The following is a 22,470-nucleotide window of genomic DNA, read 5'->3' on the forward strand; positions in this document are numbered from 1 at the left end:
TAATGTTATTAGAGGAGTTCCTCGGGGTTCAGTATTGGGTCCATTATTGTGTTCTGTATTTATAAATGATATTGATGGTGGTATATCACGCTTAATGTCGAAGTTTGCAGACGATACGAAGGTTGTAAGGGTTGTCACGGACACTTCTGACATTATGCTACTGCAACAGGGTCTGGAAAGGTTGAGCAGATGGGCTGAGAGGTGGCAAATGAAGTTTAACATTGACAAATGTAAAGTACTACATATGGGAAACAGCAACCCCAGAGCAATATATCAACTCTGTGGTACTACACTGCCAGTGGTAGAGAATGAAAGGGACCTGGGGGTGGTTCTGCAGGCAGATATGAAGTTTTCTGATAGTGCAGACGGGCTGCAAGAGTACCCATGGTGTATTGTCAATGATATATAGGAATTTTTCTGGCATGGATAAGGAGGTGATTATTCCCTTGTATAAGGTAATGGTCAGGCCACACCTTGAGTACTGTACAGGTCTGGAGGCCTCATTTCAAGAAGGATGTAGAGATGCTGGAACAAGTACAGAGAAGGGCAACATGATTAGTGAATGGAACAAAGGGCTGCTCTTATGAATAAAGGCTTACATTTTGCAAATTACAGTGTCTGGGGACTAGGCACCAACTAGGTGAACTGATAGAGGTGTACAAAGGGTACTAGGAAAGTTTTGCAATACAGCTTTGTTTATTTAATTTTTTCAAAGTAATTTCCTCTACATTCAATGCACCTCTCCATCCTCCGAAACCAATCTTTAAACCAGTTCTGCCAAGTTTCACTAGGGAGTAAAGCACACTCGTTGTCCCAAGCCCGTAGAAGGTCCTCATCACTGGAAAACCGCCTCCCTTTTAGCTTCATTTTCACATGCGGGAACAGTGCAAAGTCGCAGGGAGCAAGGTCTGGACTGTAGGGAGGGTGCTCGAGAAGTTTCAGTCCTGTCGTGGTCAAATATTCGGTGCAGGCTTTGGCGCGGTAAGCTGGAGCATTATCATGATGGAGGTACCAGGTGTCCATTCTTGACTTTGGCCGCAGGTTCTTCATAGATCCAATGACTTTAGGCAGGCATTGTTCAGTATACCACTTAGCTGTGACTGTCTTCTGCGTGTCCAAAACGACACGTTCCACAATTCCACTCGATTTGAAAATACAGTTATAATTTTCTTCTTTACAGATCGGGATTTTCTGACAATTACGGGTGTGTCGTCATCATCAAAGACCCAAACTTTGTTTTGAGCCTTGGTCGGCAGATCGTAATAGTACAGCCAAGTCTCGTCACCTGTCACGATGTTGTTCGCATACCGAGATTGTTCCTTATCAAACTTTTTTAACATCTCCCGGCACCAAGTCACACGTCGTGTCATCTGCTCTTCAGTCAGTTGATACGGCACCCAGAGAGAGAGAACAAAGTTTCTTCACGTGCAAATGATCACTCGCCTGTTTTCGTCAAGCATTTTCCTCACAGCAGTAACGTTTTCCTCCGTAACTGGTGCCTCCGTAGCCAGGTGGGAAGGAGCAGCAGTGCATAGCACACACTTCTTGAATAGACCGGGGTTCGAGCCCGTCACCACCAAATACGGAGGATGCGGAAAGGTCAGGGAATGACCACCGCATATCCCGGAGCAATATGGCCTTACTTGTTAATGCTCCTAAAAACCAAATAACAAACAACAAACAAACCTCCGTAACTGACGTTCGTGGCCTTCCCGGCCTCTCAGAATCCTCCAGAGTGAAATTTCCCCTTTGGAATTATCTATACCACCTGAATATCGTTGTACGATGTGGACAATCATCATCTAGTGCAAGAGTCGTTTCTTCTAAGCACTGGTCTATGGTTAAACCACGCACGAAATTATACCGCAAAACTGTCCTTATCTCATTTCGTGCCCACGATGCTATCACAAGCACTTTACACTCTCACTACTAATGAATAACTGAGCCCATCGACTTGGCGCACCGGCTACTATGCACGTATGAACATGTCTCAACATGCAGCAACAAGCAGCTTCTTGTGATTCATTGTTGCGTCATATTGCAAAACTTTCCTAGTACCCTTTGTATAAAGCCTTGAATGGTTTGAGCGTGCTCAGTGCTGATGGGATTCTTCCTCTTGCTCAGAATAATCACCTGAGAGGGCATAAATTCAAATTTAGAAAAGACAGATGTAGGATAGATGTGAGGAAATTTGCCTTTAGCCAAGGGGTGTTTGGTTGGTGAAATAGACTTCCATCCCTTGTCATGGAAGTTGATAGCCTAAATAAGTTTAAGGCTCAGCTGGACAGGTATTTCGAACAAACAGAGGGGTGAAGTGGAAGTGGTTATTTTTTATTTGTTTATTATTATTATTTTTTTTTATTTATTTATTTTATTTTTTTTTTTTTTTGGCTGATGCTGCATAAGCTTGCTTTCTTGCATAAAATGCCTCTACTAATGCTAATGCTAATTCTGATGGGATCCTTCCACTTGTTCAGATTACAAACCTAAGGGGGGCTTAAATTCAAATTAAGAAAGGACAGATGTAGAATAGATGTATAATAGATGTGCAGAAATTTGCCTTTAGTCAGCGGGTGGTTAATTGCTGGAACAAGCTTTCATCTGTCGTGGAAGTTGATAGGTTGAATAAATTTAAGGAGGAACTGGACAGGCATTTGGAGGGAATGGTGTGTTTTTGTTTTTTTTGCTGATGCTGCATAAGCTCATATACTTGCTTTCTTGCATCACATGCCACTACTACTATTAGTAATGGCCACATGGTGCAAGGAAGCCTATGGCTTATGCTGCACCAGCCAAATAAAAAATAATGATAATAATAAATAAATACAAAATAAATAAAATAAAATAAAACTAAGAATTAAAATAAAAGGTAAAAAATATATATATTTATATATATAATTAATAATAGAAATGGAAATAGACAACCTATGTATTTCCCTCCTCCCATAGATAATTATTCAGCTGACTTTTGAATTTCCCAAACTGTCAGCCTCTACCATCCATGTAGGCCCTTGAGGTTCTCACAGACATTCTCTCAGATATGCCAAACAAGATGTGCTTGCTACCTGGAAGTCTGAAACTCTGATGGAACTGATATTTGTGTGACATTCAAGTCAAGTGGGCTCAATTTCGGCGAAGTCCAGACTGTCTGTGACAGCCAAATCGTCTGCTTGCTCCTTCATGATGTGGGACTGTTAGTAATCCTGGGTATCACCTCCATGCATAAGCACACTGTGGGTGACCACCCATGTGTGAACCAATGTAAGCAGGGGTTGATGTGTGGCACCCACACCACATGGAGGAATGCCGCCTCTCTCTGTGTTACTAGGCAGTACTAGATGGTAGATGACTCTCATTAACTGGTGCAATATCACCACTTTGTTTATTAAGGGCTTGAGGTGGTGGAACCCATGTTTAGTCTCCAGAGCTAAGTTCTGGTCAACCCTTCCCCATCTCATCCATCATGCAGTATGACTGATGACTTTTGAGGTTATGATGAACATCGTGTAAAGTGCTTTAGTTGTCTGACAGCACCAGGGGTTCCCCCCATCTCCGCATTGTATTCTTTGCGAGTGCCTCAGAACTCTGTCTGTCTGTTGGCCTGGTTAGACCTGGGTTCGAACCCGTGACCAACAAATCCAGAGGATGCAGAGAGAGAGACGTCAGGGAATGACCACTGCATATCCCCGGAGCAATATGGCCTCCATTGCTAATGCTCCTGAAAACCAAATAACAAACAAACAACAAACAGAACTCTGTGGAGGGCAGAGATTTAAAAAGTGTGTAGGGAGTTGTCTGTTGTGTAGTTTATGTTCTGTTGTTTCTTTGACCATTTAGCTGTTGTGCCCCTATTGGAACCCACTGTTGCCCACACTTTGCCTTTAGCATTAGCATTAGTAGAGGCATTTGATGCAAGAAAGCAAGCTTATGCAGCATCAGCCAAAAGAAAAAAAAAAAAAAACCCACTTCCACTTCACCCCTCTGTTTGTTCAAAATACCTGTCCAGCTGAGCCTTAAACTTATTTAGGCTATCAACCTCCACCACAAGGGATGGAAGTCTGTTCCACCAACCAACCACCCGCTGGCTAAAGGCAAATTTCCGCACGTCTATCCTACACTGTCTGAATTTATTCAATTTGAATTTATGCCCTCTCAGGTGATTTTTCTGAGCTAGAGGAAGAATCCCATCAGCATTGAGCATGCTTAAACCATTCAAGGCTTTATACACCTCTATCAGATCACCTCGCTGGTGCCTAGTCTCCAGACACTGTAATTTGCAAAACTTAAGCCTTTCTTCGTAAGAGCACCCCTTTGTTCCATTCACTAATCTTGTTGCCCTTCTCTGTACTCGTTCCAGCAGCTCTACATCCTTCTTGAAATGAGGCCTCCAGACCTGTATACAGTACTCTAGGTGTGGCCTGACCATCGCCTTATACAGTGGAATAATCACCTCCTTATCCCTGCTGGAAAAATTCCTGTATATCATTGACAATACTCCATGGGCTACTCTTGCAGCCCGTCTGCACTGCTCAGAGAACTTCATATCTGCCTGCACAACCACCCCCAAGTCCCTTTCATTCTCTACCACTGTCAGTGTAGTACCACAGAGTTGATACGTTGCTCTGGGGTTGCTGTTTCCCATGTGTAGTACTTTACATTTGTCAATGTTAAACTTCATTTGCCACCTCTCAGCCCATCTGCTCAACCTTTCCAGATCCTGTTGCAGCAGCATAGTGTCAGTAGTGTCCTTAACAACCCTGCCAACCTTTGTATCGTCTGCAAACTTGGACATTAAGCTTGATATACCATCATCAATATCATTTATAAATACAGAAAACAATAATGGACCCAACACTGAGCCCTGAGGGAGTCCACTAATAACATCAGACCACGATGAGCAGTGTCCATTGATTACCACTCTCTGTCTTCTCCCCCTCAACCACTCCTTTATCCATAGCAGCAATTTGCCTCCAATGTCACACTGCTCCAATTTGTGTAGCAGTCTTCCATGTGCAATAGTATCAAAAGCCTTTCTAAGATCCAAGTATATAATATCAAAGTTATTCCCTGCATCCAGTTCTTTTGTGACTGCATCATAGTATCCAATCAAGTTGGTCAGGCAAGACTTCCCCTTAACAAAACCATGCTTTGTCTGAGCTATAACGGAAGTCTTGTCTAAATGATCCTGCAGTGCTTCTTTAACCAGTGCCTCCATTAATTTTCCTGGAACAGAAGTTAAACTCACAGGTCTATAATTCCTTGTGTCAGCCTTTGATCCTCCTTTGTGAATTGGGGTCACATTTGCACATTTCCAGTCTATGGGTACCTCCCCTGAGTCCAAGGAAGCTCTCATAATTATGGCTAAGGGTTTGCTTACTTCCTCTGCTGCCTCCTTTAATATAACTGGATAGATCCCATCCACACCGGGTGCCTTTCTTGTGTTTATCTTCAACAGTTTCTCCTCCACTTTACTCCCAGTTATTTCAAGATTCTGTAGCTTACTGCTAGAGTTGAATACACCTCTAGCATTCCCCTCGCTGAATAACTCCTCATGTGTGAATGTCGATGCAAAATATTCATTTAGTTTGTTAGCTGCCTGAGCAGGATCATCAACAGTTGACCCATCAATATCAAGTGGACCAATCTGATTCATCCCCTTCCTTCTAGAGTTTAAATAAGTAAAGAACTCTTTGCTGTTTTTCTTTGCATCCCTTGCCAAGGATCTCTCGTAATCTGCCTTCGCCTGCCTAACCTCCTTTGTAACTTGGTTGCATATCAACTTGTATCTATCATAGGCTTCTGTGTCATGTGTTAATTTGTATGTATCCCATGCATTTTTCTTCTCTGCCATATGCCTCATTAGTTCATCTGACATCCATTTTGGCCTAAACCTTGAACAATATTTCTTAGTTGGTATGTAAAGCCTAGTAGCTTCCAAGATGAGTTCTTTGAATGCTTCCCATTTTGAATTTGCTGTTGGTAACATCATCAGTTGGTCCCACTGTATAGAATTTAAATACTGTCTCAGTCCATCGTAGTCGCCTTTACGGAAGCAATAACCCTTCCCTTTACCCCTAATGGTAGTTACCTCTTTGAGTAAATCCCACTTCAGCACACTGTGATCACTGCCACCTAGTGGTTCATTTATCTGCAGATTCTTAATGCATGAAGAATCACTGCTGATAATCAAATCTTTGACCATTTAGCTGTTGTGCCCCTATTGGAACCCACTGTTGCCCACACTTTGCCTTGAGTAGGCAGGCCAGACACCCAGTAGATTATTTAAGTACTCTGGCAGACTCCACCACCTAATTTCGAATGATTTCAATGGCAAGACTTTTAAAAATGGGGTGGGGGGGGTGTACACTAGAATTTGGCCAAAAGAAATTTACAAGAAAATCTCTAATCTGTAAAATTTAGACATTTATTAGAATTTGGCGACATTGTTAAGGATTCATTGAAAAGGCCTCTGGAGTCAGGAACTCTGTAATGCTACTTAATAACACTGACTCGAATCTGTAAAACGTCTTTATTATGATAAAATAAAATAAAATACGTACTGATTGTATAACTATATGTTAAAATATTAAAATAAAATAAATATTCTAATACAAGAATAAAATTCAATAAAATATATAAAATTAAAAGCGATAAAAGTTGTTTAAAACCACTAATACAGGAGCTTTCAGCAGCAGTGGCCACCTTCATCGGCTATAGTGGTTGCAGGATGACCGACAATCTATATGTATCACACATCTCAGCAGGTCTGCGACATGAACTATGGCTTCTGCACACAGTTGACTTCTCGTGCATTGGAACCGGAAAATGGGCAGGCCACTCTAAACCGTTCGTCTCTTTGTAAGATAAGGGCTGAATGCACAGCCCTTATCCCTATTAAGTCTGTAGCACTTGGACGAAGATATCCTTAAACTCTCCAGCCATTTCCTGTTCCAAAAGCCGTATGCCTTATCCACGATCACCGCTTCTTTAGCAGTAATGCCATGCCGAGTGCATCCCTTAACAAAATGGCATTGTTAAGGGGTGTACTCGGTTGGTTTAGTGAGAAGGGGGGGAAGACTGAAGATTGGGGAAAACAGATAAAAGGTTAGGGATGATAGAGTAGGCATCCCCAAAGAGGTCAGTGGAGATGAACCCAACCAGGCAAAGTATGGGGGGAGGCAGGGAGGAGAGAAGAGAGAGACCTGTCTCCTCCCTCCCCTGTCTTGGGGGGTGGGATTTTAAAGGGAACCGGATTAGAGTACCCAGTTCCAGTTGCCAATGATGTGTCGGCAGCAAAGCCGCAGAATGTCTTTGTCTGTTATGGTTGTCATATCCAAATAGTGTCAAATCCGGTAGAAAGGTCTGAATCCTGTGGGAAACCCACTGTCAGCTAAGGGGTGGGAGACACACACATTTACTTCATTCATAATCTGCATTCTCACTCTACTTGCATTCTATTTTTTTTTTTCTTTTATATATATATATATATATATATATATATATATATATACTTTTTTCTTATATTTTATATATATATTTTTTTTTTTTATTTTTTTTTTCTCTTCACTCACACTCATTCATATTTTTTTTCACACACCATTGGGGGATGCAATGATGTGTAGTGTAAATTTAAATACTAATTAAAACTAGGGTTAGTTTTTTTTTTTTTTTTTTTTTTTTAGGAGCATTAGCAACTAAGGCCATATTGCTCCAGGATATGCGGTGGTCATTCTCTGACCTTTCTGCATCCTCCGTATTTCGGAGTGACAGGCTCGAACCCCGGTCTAATCAAGAAGCATGTGCTATACGCTGCTAGGGTTAGTGTATACTTAACTATAGCATTTATGGTTTGTGTTCTTTTTCTCACACACTTACACTTTCATTCATTCTTCTAGCTTTCATTTCATTTATTCAACTCTTGCTTTGTGCAGGCCATGCCACAAGTTTTTTGCAGGCCAGATAGGAATGCAGTGATAGTGTTTGTGTTAGTAAATGTTTGTTAGTATATATAAAGTAATGTAAGTTATTTTTAACTTTGTATTCTTTCCGCCAATTACATTTGCTCTTCATCTCATTCCCATTCACTCTCTTTCCCTCATGCTAGGTCACTCTTTCTTTTACCAAAACTGCCATTTATTCCCTTTTATCATAATTCCTGGTTCACTCAATGCCTAGCCTGTTCATTTTGTCTTACTTTACACCCCCCCCCCTTGCTACTAGCTTACTGATGTTTTTCAGTTAATCAGCTTTTCTGGCTGCCTCTAAATCTCCCTCCCCTACATAGTTACTTATTTGGTGGGGTCCCAGGTTCCTACACGTGGAAGGGTAGTCCTGGGGAGTTTTGTCATGTCAGGCTTCTGTCAAGGTGCAGAATACTGCTATCCTTACAGTTCTTAAGTCATCGTCTGGGAGTGGTGGGAAATTTTAACTATTGATTATTGTTTAATTGCTGAGAGGCTGAATTGCCATTCTTTGGATAGTTCTGCGCATTTTGAATACTTTCTGTGTGAAAGATGTAAAGGCTGCATAATTCTCCTCTTCTGTGATGAACAGTTCTTCTCCCCTGGGAAGGGGGCCAATCTGTGCTGTTGGTGGAGACATGCTCTGGTTTATTTGGACTGGAGATGTGCAAATGTATCCGCAATTCACAAAGGGGGATCAAAGGGTGACACGAGTAATTACAGACCAGTTAGTTTAACTTCTGTTCCGGGTAAAATAATGGAGTCGCTGGTTAAAGATGCATTGCAGGATCATCTAGAGAAGACTGCAACAATAATTCAGACACAGCATGGGTTTGTTAAGGGAAAGTCTTGTCTGACAAATTTGATAGGATATTATGATGTGGTTACAATGAAACTGGATGCAAAAAATAATTTTGATATCATATATTTGGATTTCAGGAAAGCTTTTGATACTGTTGCGCATGGAAGACTTTTGTACAAAGTGGAGCAGAATGGTATTAAGGGTAAGTTGCTACAATGGATAAAAGGATGGTTAAGTGCGAGAAGACAGAGGGTGGTAATCAATGGGTGCTGCTCTTCTTGGACTAATGTTATTAGTGGAGTCCCACAGGGTTCGGTGTTGGGTCCACTGTTTTGTATATTTATCAATGATATTGATGAAGGAATATCAGGCTTAGTGTCGAAGTTTGCAGATGATACAAAGGTTGGCAGGGTTGTTAATGAAAGTAATGGCAGTGTGCTACTGCAACAGGATCTAGATAATTTGGGCAGATGGGCTAAGGAGTGGCAACTGAAGTTTAACCTTGACAAATGCAAAGTATTGTCAAGAAAGCTACATATGGGTAGAAGTAACCCCAGAGAAACGTACCAACTGTCTGGTACTACACTTAAGGTGGTAGAAAATGAAAAAGATCTGGAAGTAATTGTGCAGGCAGATATGAAGTTTTCTGAGCAATGCAGACAGGCTGCCAGGGCAGGTCATGGGATTTTGTCAATGATATATAGGAATTTTGCTAGCAGGGAAAAGGAGGTGATTATCCCTCTGTATAAGGCAATGGTCAGGCAACGCCTTGAGTACTGCATACAGGTCTGGAGGCCTCATTTTAGGAAGGATGTATATTTACTTGAGCGTGTACAGAGAAGGGCAACAAGATTGGTGTGGGGAATGAAGGGATCCTCTTATCAAGAGAGGCTTAAGTTCTGCAAATTGCAGTGGCTGGAGACTAGGCACCTGCGCGGTGATCTGATTGTGGTGTGTAAGGCCTTGAATGGGTACAGCACGCTGAATTCTGATGGGATCCTTCCACTTGTTCAGATTACGAACCTAAGGGGGCATAAATTCAAATTAAGAAAGGACAGATGTAGAATAGTAGTAGTAGTAGTAGTGGCATGTGATGCAAGAAAGCAAATGTATGAGCTTATGCAGCATCAGCCCAAAAAAAAAAAAAAAAAAAAATTCACACCATTCCCTCCAAATGCCTGTCCAGTTCCTCCTTAAATTTATTCAACCTATCAACTTCCACAACGACAGATGGAAGTTTGTTCCAGCAATTAACCACCCGCTGGCTAAAGGCAAATTTCCACACATTCAATCTACATCTCTCTTTTCCTAATTTGTATTTATGCCCCCTTAGGTTCGTAATCTGAACAAGTGGAAGGATCTCATCAGAATTCAGCGTGCTGAACCCATTCAAGGCCTTATACACCTCAATCAGATCAGCGCGCAGATGCCTAGTCTCCAGCCACTGCAATTTGCAGAACTTAAGCCTCTCTTGATAAGAGGATCCCTTCATTCCCCTCAATAATCTTGTTGCCCTTCTCTGTATATGCTCAAGTAAATCTACATCCTTCCTAAAATCAGGCCTCCAGACCTGTACGCAGTACTCAAGGCATGGCCTAACCATTGCCTTATACAGAGGGATAATCACCTCCTTTTCCCTGGTAGCAAAATTCCTATATATCATTGACAAAACCCCATTACCTGCCCTGGCAGCCTGTCTGCATTGCTCAGAAAGCTTCATATCTGCCTGCACATTTACTCCCAGGTCTTTTTCATTTTCTACCACCTTAAGTGTAGTACCACACAGTTGGTACATTTCTCTGGGGTTACTTCTACCCATATGCAGTACTTTGCATTTGTCAAGGTTAAACTTCAGTTGCCACTTCTTAGCCCATCTGCCCAAATTATCTAGATCCTGTTGCAGTAGCACACTGCCATTACTGTCATTAACAACCCTGCCAACCTTTGTATCATCTGGAAACTTCGACACTAAGCCTGATATTCCTTCATCAATATCATTGATAAATATACAAAACAACAGTGGACCCAACACCAAACCCTGTGGGACTCCACTAATAACATTAGTCCAAGAAGAGCAGCACCCTTTGATTACCACCCTCTGTCTTCTCCCACTTAACCATCCTTTTATCCATTGTAGCAACTTACCCTTAATACCATTTTGCTCCAATTTGTACAATAGTCTTCCATGCACAACCGTGTCAAAAGCTTTCCTGAAATCCAAATATATGATATCAAAATTATTTTTTGCATCCAGTTCCTTTGTAACCACATCATAATATCCTATCAAATTTGTCAGACAAGACTTTCCCTTAACAAACCCATGCTGTGTCTGAATTATTGCTGCAGTCTTGTCTAGATGATCCTGCAATACATCTTTAACCAGCGACTCCATTATTTTACCCGGAACAGAAGTTAAACTAACTGGTCTGTAATTACCCGTGTCACCCTTCGATCCCCCTTTGTGAATTGGGGATATATTTGCACATCTCCAGTCCATGGGAAACTCCCCTGAGTCCAAGGATGCTCTTATAATTATGGCTAAGGGTTTGCTTAGTTGCTTTGCTGCCTCCTTTAATATAACTGTATAGATCCCATCCACCCCAGGTGCTTTTCTTACGTTTAACTTCAACAGTTTCTCTTCCACTTTGCTCTCAGTTATTACAAAATAATTAAGTATCCTGCTACAATTTGATAACCTTCTGCCATTCTCAAACCTTAATAATTCCTTACCTGTGAATGTAGATGCAAAATACTCATTCAGTTTGTTTGCTATCTGAGCAGGATCATCAACAGTCGAACCATCGATGTCAAGTGGACCAATCAAATTCATCCCCTTCCTTTTAGAGTTTATATAAGTAAAGAAATCCTTGCTATTTTTCTTAGCATCTTTTGCCAAGGATTTCTCGTAATCTGCCTTCACCTGCCTAACCTCCTTTGTAACTTGGTTACAGATCAACTTGTAGCTATCATAGGCTTCTGTGTCACGTGTTAATTTGTATGCATCCCATGCATTTTTCTTCTCTGTTACGAGTCTCATTAGTTCATTTGACAACCATTTAGGCCTAAACCTTGAACAATATTTCTTAATAGGTATGAAACTTTTAGTAGCACCTGCGATTAATTCCTTGAATGCTTCCCACTTAGAATTTACTGTTGGTAACATCATCAGTTGATTCCACTGTACAGAATTTAAAAACTGTCGGAGACCACTGTAGTCGCCTTTACGGAAGCAAAAACCCTTTCCTTTACCCCTGATGGTAATTAAATCTTTAAGTAAATCCCACGTCAGTACACTGTGATCACTGCCACCTAGTGGTTCTTTTATCTGTGAATTCCTAATACATGAATGATCCCTGCTGATAACCAGATCAAGAGTATGCCGAATTTGCCTTTAGGCAGCGGGTGGTTAATTGCTGAAACAAGCTTCCATCTGTCGTTGTGGAAGTTGATAGGTTGAATAGATTTAAGGAGGAACTGGACAGGCATTTGGAGGGAATGGTGTGATTTTTTTTTTTTTTTTGGCTGATGCTGCATAAGCTCATACATCTGCTTTCTTGCATCACATGCTACTACTACTAATGCTTGAGAACAAGACCATTGTCATTTGCGATGGCAATATGCACTTCTTTTCACAAAAAATAAAACTATGTTATTTATTTATTAATATATTTTTTTTTGTTTTTAGATCTTGAAATATCTGCTTATTTTTATTACTGAATTGGCCCTTCAGATACCTTAGTTTATTTTTCAAAATAAAAACACTCAATAATGGCATTCTTCTCTGTTATGTGCTTTAATTTCATTGTAATTGTGTACTGCAAAGCTAATTAATAATGTCTTTCATTAAGGCTTTTAACCTAGTATGGACAGTAGGGCCGTTATGAACAAAACTTTTACTCAGTACTTCTGAGGAGGGCAAAGTCTGCAACGGCTTCCTGATTAAATTAATCAGAATCAGTTAATGTTGAAAAGATTACCCATACAGGAATACACAGATAGAAAAACATTAGGTAAGCTAATGTGTAAAAGCACCTCAACCGTGCCACGACAAGGCTTTGCTTGTCGTGGCATGGTTGAGGCTTTGTTTGCTACTGTGATAGAGCTAATCAACGGGCATGGGAAAGGAAAAAACCCACATCAGTATTGTAGTTATTGGACATGTAGATTCTGGTAAATCTACGACTACCGGCCATCTCATATACAAATGTGGTGGTATTGACAAGAGAACAATTGAGAAATTCGAAAAGGAGGCACAAGAAATGGGGAAAGGTTCTTTCAAGAATGCCTGGTGTTAGATAAACTAAAGGCTGAGAGAGAACGTGGTATCATGTTCTCTCTCAGCTTTAGTTTATCTAAGGTAAGCTAATCAGGCCACACCTTGAGTACTGTATACAGGTTTGGAGGCCTCATTTTAGAAAGTATGTAGAGCTGTTGGAATGAGTACAGAGAGGGGCAACATGATTGGTGAATGGAACAAAGGGTTGCTCTTGAGAAGAAAGGCTTAAGTTTTGCAAAATGCAGTGTCTGGAGACTGGGCACCTGTGAGGTGATCTGATTGAGGTGTATAAAGCCTTGAATGGTTTGAGCATGCTCAGTGCTGATTTGATTCTTCCTCTTGCTCAAAATAATCACCTGAGAGGGCATAGGTTCAAATTGAGGAGAGACAGTTGTAGGATGGAAGTGTGGAAGTTTGCCTTTAGCAAATGGGTGGTTGGTTGGTGGAACAGAGTTCTATCCTTTGTTGTGGAGGTTGATAGACTAAATAAATTTAAGCCTGAGCTGGACAGGTATTTGGAACCAACAGAGGGGTGAAATTAGCATTAGCATTAGTAGAGGCATTTGATGCAAGAAAGCAAGCTTATGCATCATCAGCCAAAAAAAAAAAAAAAAAACCCACTTCCACTTCACCCCTCTGTTCGTTCAAAATACCTGTCCCGCTGAGCCTTAAACTTATTTAGGCTATCAACCTCCACCACAAGGGATGGAAGTCTGTTCCACCAACCAACCACCCGCTGGCTAAAGGCAGGTTTCCGCACGTCTGTCCTACATCTGTCTTTCCTCAATTTGAATTTATGCCCTCTCAGGTGATTTTTCTGAGCTAGAGGAAGAATCCCATCAGCGTTGAGCATGCTTAAACCATTCAAGGCTTTATACACCTCTATCAGATCACCTCGCTGGTGCCTGGTCTCCAGACGCTGTAGTTTGCAAAACTTAGGCCTTTCTTCGTGGGAGCACCCCTTTGTTCCATTCACTAGTCTTGTTGCCATTCTCTGTACTCGTTCCAGCAGCTCTACATCCTTCTTGAAATGAGGTCTCCAGACCTGTATACGGTACTCTAGGTGTGGCCTGACCATCGCCTTATACAATGGAATAATCACCTCCTTGTCCCTGCTGGAAAAATTCCTGTATGTCATTGACAATACTCCATGAGCTACTCTTGCAGCCCGTCTGCACTGCTCAGAGAACTTCATATCTGCCTGCACAACCACCCCCAGGTCCCTTTCATTCTCTACCACTGTCAGTGTAGTACCACAGAGTTGATACGTTGCTCTGGGGTTGCTGTTTCCCATGTGTAGTACTTTACATTTATCAATGTTAAACTTCATTTGCCACCTCTCAGCCCATCTGCTCAACCTTTCCAGATCCTGTTGCAGCAGCATAGTGTCAGTGGTGTCCTTGACAACCCTGCCAACCCTTGTATCGTCTGCAAACTTGGACATTGAGCCCGATATACCATCATCAATATCATTTATAAATGCAGAAAGCAATAATGGACCCAGCACTGAGCCCTGAGGGACTCCACTAATAACATCGGTCCACGATGAGCAGTGTCCATTGATTACCACTCTGTCTTCTCCCCCTCAACCACCCCTTTATCCATAGCAGCAATTTTCCTCCAATGTCACACTGCTCCAAATTGTGTAGCAGTCTTCCATGTGCAACAGTGTCAAGGGCCTTTCTAGGATCCAAGTATATAATATCAATGTTATTCCCTGCATCCAGTTCTTTTGTGACTGCATCATAGTATCCAATCAAGTTGGTCAGGCAAGACTTCCCCTTCCCCGTGAAATGGGAGAAGGGTTTTTTTTTTGGGTGATGCTGCATAAGTTTGCTTCCTTGCATCATATGCCTCTGCTAATGCTAATATACCTTCATCAATATCATTGATAAATACAGAAAACAACGAACCCAACACGGACCCTGGGGGATACCAATAATAACATTAGTCCACAAGGAGCAGTGTCCATTGATTAATACTCTGTCTTCTCCCACTCAACCATCTCTTTATCCATAACAGCAATTTGCCCTTAATGCCATACTTCCCCAACTTATACAGTAGTTTTCCATGTGTACCAGTATCAAAAGCTAATAAGAAACCGTATTAAGTAAATAAATTAATATAATTAAGAAAGGATCATTTCTAGTTTGAAATTGGTGCTGGACGTTGCATGGGGGGAATACAGGTGGATGCAATTTCCCCACATCCCCATTATGAACAGCAATTGTAGTGTTTTGGTTGATTAAGCAAGGTGCATGAGTTATATGCACCTCATCTAGATCGATACAGTAGGTGAATGGGAGAGATTTAATTCTTGCCATACCTACCAGCAGTGTAGCAGATGAAAGAGTTTTCTGCATCTGGATTTCTAATCCAAAAAAAGAAGAAACAGCTAAGCCTGGAAACTGTTGACATTTTTTTCCTGCACAGCAATTTACCAAAAACTGCTGTGCAGTTTTAATATAATAAAGTTGCCTCTAATATATATAATAAAATTGCCTCTATTGCAAAGGCCCTCGAGATCTGATGTTATTTATTTTGCCAACACATACCTACCATATGAATTTTCTCGTTAAGGACAGGACCTCACTCCACTAATAAAACTGCAGCCATTATCAACCCACTACAGGATGGAAACCTCCTCAGCAATTCATGTTGAGGGAAATGGACCATAATCTGCCATGCTGGTTCAGTGCGGGTTGACAGATTGACCGTATTTAGCAGTCTGGAGCTTGAACCCCGGTCTACTAAAGGAGCATGTGCTACTGCACTTCCGCTCTTGACCACTCGGCTACGGAGGACTCTAATAGTTTGACATTATTTTATTATTAATTTAATATAATAGAGTTCTCTTTGCATTATACAAATTGAGACACTTTTCCTGTGATAATCTGTGTATTAATATTATTAACTATTTTAACTTAAAGCTTTCTATTGCATTATTACTGATGTGTAGAAAATTTAATACAAATTTTCTTAGTGTTTTTTTTTTTTTTGTTTTGTGGGTTGCCAGTTGGATTAGGGTGCAGTTCTAGCTACTGCAAGAGCAGAGCTAATATGGTGGACTGGTATAGGACTCTGCCTTGTTGGGTCTCAGTTACACGTCTAATCATCCATTGTAGCAGGGATTGTGAATGGTATCTTAGGGATTGTATCCCTGATTATATAAAACAGGATCTTGTTAACACAAAAAAAGATTAACATTAACCTGGTGGGATTCATTGACAAAATAACTTTAAACTTACCCCCAGGGGCTCACATCTGGTGAGTATGAGATTGTCACACCCAGGGTCCTGAGCTGGATATCATCATTCTTCTCTTTCTTGGTGATTCCCTTCTATTTCTGACTCACTCTCTCTCTCTCTCTCTCTCTCTCTCTCTCTCTCTCTCTCTCTCTCTCTCTCTCTCTCTCTCTCTCTCTCTGTCTCTCTCAGGGATAACTCAAATTTTTTTTTGGGCTGGTGCAGCAAAAGCCTCAGGCTTCCTTGCACCATATGGCTAATTATAATAATAATAATAATAATAATAATAATGTTTTGACATAATTGACATAACATTGCGGAAATTTGAAACACAGAAATACTATGTGACTGTTATTGATGCTCCAGGCCACAGGGATTTCATTAAGAACATGATCACTGGCACTTCCCAAGCAGATTGTGCTGTGCTGATTGTTGCAGCAGGAACTGGAGAATTTGAAGCTGGAATCTCTAAAAATGGACAAACTCGTGAACATTCCCTTCTTGCTTACACTTTAGGTGTAAAGCAAATGATTGTTGGTGTCAATAAAATGGGCACAACTCAACCACCTTTTAGTGAGTCTCGTTTTGAAGAAATCAAGAAGGAAGTATCTGCATACATCAAAAAAATAGGTTATAATCATGCCACAGTACCATTTGTCCCAATTTCTGGCTGGAATGGAGACAATATGCTGGAACCTAGCACCAATATGTTGTGGTACAAAGGCTGGACAATTGAACGTAAAAGTGGTAAATCTGAAGGAAAGACTCTTCTACAACCTCTTGATGCTATAGAACCACAAAACCTACTGACAAACCTCTGCGACTTCCATTGCAGGATGTGTACAAGATTGGAGGTATTGGAACTGTTCCTGTTGGCAGAGTTGAAACTGGTGTTCTTAAACCTGGTATGGTTGTGACCTTTGCTCCCATAAACATCACCACTGAAGTTAAGTCTGTAGAGATGCACCATGAAGCACTGACAGAGGCACTTCCTGGTGACAATATTGGTTTCAATGTTAAGAATGTATCTGTAAAAGAGTTGCGTAGAGGTTATGTTGCTCTGTCCTCAGCAACATAAGGCACTCCACCTAAGGCTACTGAGAAATTCACTGCTCAGGTTATTGTTCTCAATCATCCTGGTCAGATTTCCAATGGTTACACTCCTGTACTTGATTGCCATTGGCTGAAACAAGAAGAAGAAATGAATCATTTATAAGTTTATCAAGTGGAAATCTGCTGTACACTAATGGAAACAGTGAAAGGAGTGAAGGTGGAGTTGGGTTTCTGGTCCATAAAGATTTTAAAAACAACATTTTGGAATTCAAAAGTACATCACCAAGGGTGTCAAGACTAATACTCAAGATTTCTAAGAGGTACAAGCTAAAGATTATAATGATTTATGCACCAACATCGAGCCATGATGATGAAGAGGTTGAAGAAATGTACACTGAAATTGAGAGTCTTCTAGATGAGCAGAAAACCCACTACACTATTATTATGGGGACTTCAATGCTAAGGTTGGAAAAAGGCAAAACAGCACAGAAAGAGGAACTATAGGAAATTTTGGAATTGGTGAAAGAAATAAAAGAGGTGAAAGACTTGTGGAATTTGCAGAGTCTCAAGGAATGTCAGTAATGAACACTTTTTTCAAGAAAAGGGTGAACAGAAAGTGGACATGGAAGAGTCCAAATGGATTAACAACTAATAAAATCGACTTCATCCTCACTAACAGAAGATGTATTGTGAATGATGTTACCGTCCTGAATAAGATAAATGTTGGAAGTGATCACAGAATGGTAAGATGTACACTTGATATAGATGTAGGAAAGGAAAGGAAAAAACTGACTCGAGTAAATAATACAAAGGTCTTTGAAATAACAGAGGAGGAGAAAAAGCAGTATGTACTGGAACTTAAGAACAAGTTTGAGCTTCTGCAGACTGCTCAGGACCAAGATATCGACGAGGAATATTACAACTTTCTGAAAGTGATAAAGACCAAGAAACCTATAGGGAAACAGAAATCCAAAAAAGAAAAAATTAGTCAAGAAACACTTGTCATGATGAACCAAAGACGACAAATGAAGAGCAAGAAAAACACTGACAGGGAGAAAATTGAGTATACTGAGTTATGCAAAGCCATTAGAAAGAGACTCAGAGAGGACATAAGAAGATTTAATGCAAGAAAAGTAGAACAAGCATTAAGGGAAAACAAAGGATTTAAATCAGCAGCCATGAGCAGTAATACAGAAAGACAAATGATACTGAAACTGAAGAATAGCGATGGTGTACTTATAAACAGCAGAGAAGGCATAATTCAAATAGCAGAAGACTACTATAGAGAATTATACAAGGAGCGAGGGAATGATACCAGCAGTGGGGAAGATGGATTGCAAAGTAGCAACACATACGACATACCCGATATTCTTCCTGATGAGGTAGAACATGCATTGAAGAAAATGAAGAATCGGAAAGCCCCGGGGGAAGATGAAGTTACTGTAGAGTTGTTGAAATTGGGAGGAAGAGACATAACACAAAAACTGGCAAGGCTCTTCACAAAGTGCATTAGAAAAGGTGTGATGCCTAAGCAGTGGAATAATGCAATCATAGTTTTGCTGCATAAGAAAGGAGATAAATCAGAAATTGGAAATTATAGACCAATTAGCTTGTTATCCCATATCTACAAGTTGTTCACAAGGGTCATTACTAACAGATTAGAAAGAATACTTGATGAGAATCAACCGAAAGAGCAAGCTGGCTTTAGGACAGGATTCTCAACTATTGATCACCTTCACGTAATATCACAGCTAATGGAGAAAGCAAATGAATATAAAACACCATTATGCCTGGCATTTGTGGATTATGAAAAGGCATTTGACTCCATACAGCATAAGGCAATGTTTCGGGCACTGGAAAGACAAGGCATAGATACTCCATATATTATGATTTTGAAGAAAATATATGAGAATGCTACATCCTTTATTAGACTAGACAAAGACAGTAGGAAATTTAAAATCGAGAAAGGAGTTCGACAAGGAGACGCAATATCTCCGAAGCTGTTTACTGCTGCCCTTGAGGAAGCTTTCAGAAGATTAGACTGGTCGCAGAAAGGAGTCAATGTGAACGGAGAGTACCTAAACCATTTACGATTTGCAGATGACGTGGTCATAAGCTACGATCCCAAAGAATTAGAGGAAAATCTTAATCAGTTATGCACAGTTAGTAAGGATTTTGGACTAAAGATGAATATGGCTAAAACAAAAGTAATGATGAACAAGTATGCCACGGAAAGGGAAATAATGATTGAAGGAGCAGTAATTAAAAAGGTGGAGTCATATACTTATCTGGGACAAGTTATTAGCTGTAATAATGATAAATGGCTGGAAGTCAAGAGAAGAATAAATTTTGAATGGATAGCATTCAGGAAATATAGTCACATACTGAAGAGCAATATCCCAGTTTGTCTGAAACGTAAAATAATGAATCAATGTATACTCCCCACCATGACTTATGGAAGTGAAACTTGGGCACTCACCAAAAGAATGGAAGAGAAGCTAAGAACTACACAGCGAAGAATGGAACGAATTATATTGGGAATCAGACTGTTAGATAAGAAGAGAAACACATGGATTAGGCAGCAAACTCAAGTAAAGGACATTCTTATCAAAACTAAAGAACTAAAATGGTCTTGGGCAGGACACATAGCTCGAAGACATGATGACAGATGGACTAAGAAAATAACAGAATGGTACCCAAGAGGAGCTAGAAGAAAACCTGGAAGACAAAGGCGGAGATGGATAGATGAAATTCATGAGTTTTTGAGTAGTAAATGGATGGCCAGTGCTCAAAACAGAAGGAACTGGAAAGTTGCTGGAGAGGCCTTCATCCTGCAGCCGATTGAAAATGGCTGATGATGATGATGACTTGATTGCCATACTGCACATATTGCCTGCAAGTTTAGGGAAATCAAGGAGAAATGTGACAGGTGTAGTGACAAGAAGTTGGAAGATAATCCCAAATTTATCAAGTCTGGTGATGCTGCTATTATTGACTTTGTTCCCGAAAAGCCTATGTGTTTGTGGAGACATTCATTGAATTTCCTCCTCTTGGAAGATTTGCAGTACATGACATTAGCAAACTGTAGCTGTTGGAGTCATCAAGGCAGTTAAGACCAAGGTAACCTGACAATCATGTATCTGATGGTAAGGTTACCAAAGCTGCTGAGAAGGCCCAAAAGAAGAAATAACTATTGGCCAAGGACACAAAGTACTGGTCCAACTTTCTGGCATGGAGGTGTCTTAAAGCACCTACAGATAGTATGTGTTAAAAATAATCATACTATCTGTAGGTGCTGGATGATTTCCTGAACACCAAACTCAACAATGTACAAACCCAGGCCTATGCAGATGACCTGGTCATGCTCTTTTCTGCCAATAACAGAACCCAACTAGAAGCAACTGCCAAGCAGGCCATCTCCACCCTTCAAGCTTGGGCAGAGCATAACAACCTAAAGATCTCCCCAGAGAAAACCAATTCGATCCTACTAAAAGGCACCCTTGATTTGAGAAGACCACCCCAAATCAAGGTCAATGGTGTTACAGTAAAACTAAAAACAGAGCTTAAATATCTAGGTTTGATCTTAGACAAAAACCTTTCCTTCACTCCTCATCTAGACCAACTCAGGATTAAGATCAGGAAGTATGCTGCCCAAGTCTCAAGAGTTGCCCGGAAGGACTGGGGCTTAAAGAAGAGAACGCTGTCACTCTTCTATAAGGCAGTTTTCATCCCGGTTATCACCTATGCTTCTGGAGTCTGGTACAAGAAGGCCAATACCGTAGTAAACAGATCGCGCCTAGGAACTATCCAGCGCTCTCTTCTCCTTCTGTCCTCGCGTGCCTGTCGCACTGTCAGCACCCATGCGCTCCAGGTCCTCACTGGATCTCTTCCACTGGACCTGGAGATTGTTCATCATGGGTTGCTCTACCAAATAGCCAAAGGAAGAGCAGTTACTTGTGCAGGTTTCACCACTGACCCAGCAAATAATAGAAACGCTGAAAAGAAGAGACTTAATGAACATCTAACAGACACCTGGCAAGAAAGATGGCAGGCATCAACTAAAGGCGCTGTCACCAAAAGATTCCTCCCTGATGTCAGGGCCTCCTACCCCCTCACACCTGTCTGGTTTTCACCAGGACTCTATGCTACCTACCTCCTCACTGGACATGGCTCTTTCCAGAAAAAACTACATGACTTCAGAATTTCAGACTCACCCCGCTGCCACTGTGGAGAGGATCAGACGTGGGAGCACCTTGCCCACAGCTGTGAAATCTACGAGGACTTCAGGAGGATCCTAATAACAAAACTACGCTTCAACTACCAAAATCAAGAACACCTCACCCTACAGAATGAAGAAACTTACCGAGCTCTGACTCAATTTGCAATGGACTTATTTACCAGGCAGAAAGCGCTACCACCACCTTAGTATCCGAATCAATAGGTCATAACAACCATGACTGCCAATTGTTGCTACGCATCATTGAGCCATGGATGCTATCGCCTTGGACCAACTTGCACAAGACTTGACCAGCAGTGCAATAAAAGACAGGGTCCGCACATACCTTGACAAATTCCTCATCATTGATTTCTGGACAAACTTCTCTCGACCAGATGTGACACATTTCATCAAGAAGAGGCCTAGCATCGATCCCTGGACTTGACCATCAATCTTGGACTCCCGGTTTTGACCACCCCCACTGTTCGTTCTGATGGACTACTGGACCAGCCTTCAGTCTGGATGCGACACAGACTCACCAAATGGAGCCCCAATGACGGCACCTGAACTAGACCTTACTGAACATGACCCATCCACCATAGCAGCACTCACACTGCTGGATTTCCAGCAAGTTGTCGGCTCCAACTAACTGGCCGTGCTAGCTGTACCTACCCTGAACTTGAGGAGTATATCTCTCTCTCATTTTTTATTTTATTTTTTTATTTTTATTTTTTATTTTTATTTATTTTTATTTTTTTTTTTCGGCTTCTGTTTCCTGCCATCCGTTCTTTTACTCCCCCCCCCCCTATTTTTCTCTTACAGAATGATTTTTTTTCACTCCTCTCTCTGGTGAGGCACTGGGCATGCCACACTGTCATCAAGGGCCATCTTCCCTATTGGCTCCTTTCTTCTGTTTC

At 41.0% G+C, this 22,470-nt stretch overlaps 1 protein-coding gene and 1 pseudogene across 3 annotated transcripts in view; both read left to right on the forward strand.

Annotated features, from left to right (window-relative positions):
• Window positions 1-22,470, forward strand: part of LOC150090468 (uncharacterized) — a 678,730-nt gene that overhangs the window by 495,608 nt on the left and 160,652 nt on the right. The window lies entirely within an intron of this gene.
• On the forward strand, window positions 12,864-20,577 carry LOC150090469 (elongation factor 1-alpha 2-like; annotated as a pseudogene).

The sequence above is a fragment of the Mastigoproctus giganteus genome, chromosome 2 (genome assembly GCF_048544385.1).
Source record: "Mastigoproctus giganteus isolate SK-2022 chromosome 2, ASM4854438v1, whole genome shotgun sequence".
Taxonomy (NCBI): Eukaryota; Metazoa; Arthropoda; class Arachnida; order Uropygi; family Thelyphonidae; genus Mastigoproctus; species Mastigoproctus giganteus.